Source organism: Pinus tabuliformis, chromosome 7 (genome assembly GCF_031772625.1).
Source record: "Pinus tabuliformis cultivar Carrire ecotype Pingquan chromosome 7, CPIR1, whole genome shotgun sequence".
NCBI lineage: Eukaryota > Viridiplantae > Streptophyta > Pinopsida > Pinales > Pinaceae > Pinus > Pinus tabuliformis.
In genome coordinates, this window is record NC_142293.1 from 1,329,148,017 (window position 1) to 1,329,153,547 (window position 5,531).

Genomic DNA, 5,531 nt, shown 5'->3' on the forward strand with positions numbered 1-5,531 from the left:
AATCATTGTCACAATGTGACATTCGACCATGGTTAGCTAAGATTGACAATGGTTGGCCATGAATAATATTATAAACCAAATGGAATAATAAACCCAAAGGAATAACAAACCTGAGGGATTAATACTAAAATCCAAGGAATTATGAACCCTAGGGAATAATATTAAACCCAAGGGACTAATATTATAAAACAAAGGTATATAAACCCTAATATAAATGTTATAAACACTAAAACAAAAATGATTTACAATGGTTGATTTTCATATTAAGACAATCCTTATCACAATGTGATGTTGGACCATAGTTGACCGGGCTTAACCATGGTTTATTTTCATATGAACACAATTTTTGTGACAATGCGACGTTTAACCATGATTGACCATGATTGGCCGTGGATGACAATGTTTCGTTTTATAACCATGGCTGAACATCATTATCATATTGAGACAATCTTTGTCACAATGCGACATTAGGCCATGGTTGAGACAATGACTGGTTGACCACGATTGATTTTATGAAATATGTTTCACCATGGTTAAACCAAAGGGACTAATAATATAAACTCAATGTATATAAACCCTATGACAAGTATTATAAACATAAAAATAAACATAGGTGAACATGATTTTCCATGGTTAATTTTGATATTGAGACAATCCTTGTGATAATGTGACATTGGGCCATGCTTGACCATACTTGAACATGATTGATTTTCAAATTGACAGAATCTTTGTCATAATGCGACATTGGACCATGGTTGACCATCGTTGATTCTCATATTGAGACAATATTCGTCACAATGTGATGTCAAGGGAATAATAAACCCAAGGGATTGATATTATAAACCCAATGGAATAATAAATCCAAGGGTTAGAAATTATAAACCCATGAAATATAAACCCTAAGATAAATATTATAAACCCTAAAATAAACATGGTTGACCATGGTTGATTTCCATATTGAGAGAATCCTTGTCACAATGCGACATTGGACCTTGCTTGACCATGATTGATTTCCATATTGAGAAAATATTTGTCACAATCGACATTGGACCATGGTTGATTTTCACATTGAGACAATCATTGTCACAATGCGACATTCAACCATAGTTTACCATAGTTGGCTAAGATTGAAAATGATTGACCATGGCTGATATTATAAACCCAAGGGATTGATATGATAAATCCAAGAGAATAATAAACCCAATGGACTAATACTAAAACCAAAGGGGTTATGAATACTAGGGAATAATATTAAACCCAATGGACTAATACTATAAACCCAAGGTATATAAACCCTAAGATAAATGTTATAAACACTAAAATAAAAATGGTTGACCATGGTTGAACATGGTTGATTTTCATATTGAGACAATCCTTGTCACAATGCGACATTGGACCATGGTTGACCATGCTTGAGCATGGTTGATTTTCATATGAACACAATCTTTGTGACAACGTGACATTCTACCATGGTTGACCCATGGTTGATGACCATGACAATGGTTGACTACGATTGATTTTCATATTAAAACAATCTTTGTCATAATGTGATGTTGGACCATGGTTGACAATGTCATTAATTATAAAACCCAAAAGTATTATAAATCCAAGGGAATAATATTAAACCCTAAAATAAACATGGTTGACTGTGGTTAATCATGTTTCATTTTCATATTGAAAATACACTAACAACCCAAGGGATTATAAACCCAATGGAATAATATTAAACCCAAGGGAAACATATTAAACCATAGGAATATGAGCCCCTAGATTAATAAACCCAAGGGATCGATATTGTAAACCCAAGGGAATATTGTAAACCCAAGGGATTAATACTAAAACCCCAAGAGAATATGAACCCAACAAACTAATATTAAACCCAAGGGATTAATATTATAAACCCAAGGTATATAAACCTAATTAAGATATATAAACCCTAAAATAAACATGGTTGACCATGGTTGATTTTCATATTGAGACAATCCTTGTCATAATGCGACGTTGGACCATCGCTGACCATGCTTGACCAATAATGATTTTCATAACGAGAAAATCTTTGTCACAGTGTGATGTTGGAACATGATTGATTTTCATATTGAAATAGTCTTTGTCACAATGGGATGTTGGACCCTGGTTGACCATGATTGATTTTAATAAACCATGGTTCACATATTAATCTAAGGTTTTATAATATTAAACATAGGGTTTATTAGTCACTTGATTTTATTAGTCCTTTGGGTTTATAATATCAATCCCTTGCCTTTATTAATTTAAGGGTCCATATTTCCAACGATTAATATTATTCATACTATTTATAATATTAATCCTAGGGTTTAATCCCTTGGATTTTTAATAATAATCTAGTGAGTTTAATATTAATCTTAAGATTCACCAAGGTATGTAACACATCCCAAAATTTTCCTTAATCGATTTAATTTTTCTCAATCTATTCAATTTTCCTCAGCGCGTTGCTTCAGCTTTCTCGCGCCAAAGAGAGAGCATATTCTAGAGAGCATATGCTTTCGACTCAAACGAAGCATCTAGAGAGCATGTTCCAGAGAGAATAAATCTAAACCATCGATTAAAAAATCAACTACGCTCTTCCACCTGGGGTCTACATTCTATGGCTTCAACGAATTAGTTATATAAAAATTAAATTAAAAATAAATCAATAATAAACTAAATAAATATGGTAAGTAAATATAAAATGGTATTATTAATTAAATTTAATTGTTAAAAAATATATTTTTAAATAAATTTAAAGGTAAAAAAATGAAATATATATATATGTAAATTTAAATTAAAAAATGATTGGATCTCTCCAAACAAAATATAAATATATTACATATTCATGTAATGTGATTATGGGGAAAACATGTCTCACAAAATAAATATATTATATATTTATAAGTTAATATTATTAATGAGATTAAATGATTAAAAATAAGTATTATTTATAAGTTTAAATCGACAGAGATAAGAGCATATATATTTTAGTAGGTTTTAGTAAATAGATTGTTAGATGTTGAATTCCTGGTCTTGCAATAAAAAAAATCCTCGTGCACTAAGTTGATATATGAACTGATGTGAACCTTATAATTAATTTATTATTATAATATAGAATTATAAAAAACTTAATAACTTTAGCTTTTAAGCGCATAACGCCAAACACGTTTTCTCATCTTTGATTAAAAAGTGAAAGTAAAGATGTTAGTGATGTTGTGTTAAAGAATAATTTCTGGCATGAAATTTCTGTTATTTTCATTAAAAATAAGAAAACAATAATATTTAATCGTAGAATAGAGCATTAAATTTTTGGCTATTCCAAAACCCTGCTCAATAAAGCGCCGGCCAAGCATAACCTGTTAGGAACGTGTCTACCATGTGTTAGACCAACCAACTTTTCATGAATCATTCCATAGTTTGGCAATTGAGTTGAATTGATTACTTTTTAAATTTTTATTTAATGAGCATAGTTGAACCAATAAAGAATGAGTTTAATTGTATGCGAAAAATGAAAGAATATAATATCTATTTGAGTAATAAAATGTTTATTATTCTTAATCTTTATTCAAGAAGTAGAAGGAAGTAGAATCGTGTATTGAATAATATTTTTGTTTTATTTTATTTTATTTATTTATTTATTTTGGGTAAAGACTATTTCTATTAAAAAAGAGAAAGAATATGTACAAAGAGGTCGAGACCTCAGAGGGGGCAGAAGCCAGCTCTCAACCAGAGATTCTGAGACATACAGATCCTTCTATCCACCCTTTCAGGATTGAGAGACTTTGAAACATGATTTGTAAGTCCCTGACAGACAAGAAAGTGAACCAGTTCTGTGTCTAGCACAACAATACTGTCGCTGACTATGGCTTTACTGATAAGCATTCTGTCATAACCGCCATATACAAAATTAAAGCAAAAACAAGGCTTGCTGAGCCATGATTTGTTACTGCTCATCAGATTATATTGGCTCGCACAGATACAAAACAAGAACTGAGACAAGAACAATATCCAGAGACCCAAAACATAGACACATAACATAAAATGAAACAGAGTAGAGGCAAGAGTGCCACCCATAGGCGTTGAACCGGAATCATTAGACATGTTGTGGAGAGTCGGGCGCATCCTTGTCCACCTGGCTGGAAGAGGCAATCCATGTGACAAACTCATTATCTGCATCCCCCTCGATACCACCATCTGGAGGAATTACCAAATTCAAAATGCTACCTGGAGGATGAACCGGCTCACATGCAAGCACCTCGCGCTGACTGGATTCTGCCGGAGGCTGAGGAGCCTCAGGTATAATGTCGTCTTCCTGCATGTTGTCGTCGTTGAACACGACCCCAGCCATCTCCCCCTGAAGGACACTATCATCCTGAGACTGAGAGGTGGTGGTGTGGGCCGAGCTGCTCGGCTTATCCTGCTCCTCAGCAAGAATAACAGTGATGCTGGCCGACAACACAGGCGTATTGAGCCTGCTATGGAAGGTGAAGCGGGTTGTTTGAAAGGAGTTGTGCGGGAGAGGCCTAGCATGGCCAGAGGGCGGAGAGGACGGGGAGGTAGAAGCAATAGAGACAATGTTCTGGGGAGCAGAATGAGAGGCCCTGCCTCGATTACCAGTGGTGCCTCCATGGCGAGAGACTCCACGACGGCGAGGCATCTTCGAATTATCAGAGAGACCAGGTAAGGGAAATTGGCAGAGCCGAAGGGGAACGGATTGAGCGCAGGCGAACCAGGCAAGACTTAGAATCCAGGTGAGCTTCCAATCTGCCTGAACGAAACAGGGGTGCGGGAAGAAAATCAGGCAGAGGTAGAAAGAGCCGAGGGCAATTGCAGAAACCAGACACCAGGCCATGGATAAAACACCACGCATAGTCTCTCGAGCCAAGCGCGCATTGAATACTAACTGTGAGACCATTATTCTGTACCCTGTCAAATTGATATCGCATGCCATGGGATTGTGTGATCCGCGTCCGCGAGCCAGGTGCAGGGACAGCTGCCTGCCAGGAGTAAATCCTCATAAATGTGCAGCGGTAACACCCGCATCCGAGTGTGTATTGAATAATATTTTATTTTTATGTTTGATTTTTTTTAATTTAAACGTTAAGATGGTTAGTAATGTCAATATATATTTTGAAAAAAAAATAATGCGAGTATAAGTTGTATAATCTAAAAGAATTTTTTTATTTTTATTTTTTACTTTTTTAGTGTCAAAAAAGTGAGAGACTCTTAATTTCATGTGAGAGACTCGTAATTCATTCTATTGTATTCTAGGAATTGGTTTAGGTGCAACTTCATTACAAAACTCACAAAAATGTCTTTATTTAATTTTTTTTGTTTACACTAGTCAAGAAAACATATTTTTTATTTTTCAGATTTAGGTTATCAACTTTTTAGAATATCTTAGTGTCCATTTCCCTTTCACTCTTATAGCTTCATAATTTGTCCCTAAATTTTTATGTTATAATATTTTTAATATCATGCTTATTTTACAAAATGAACTCTTCTTTTAGTTTCTAATGATTTAG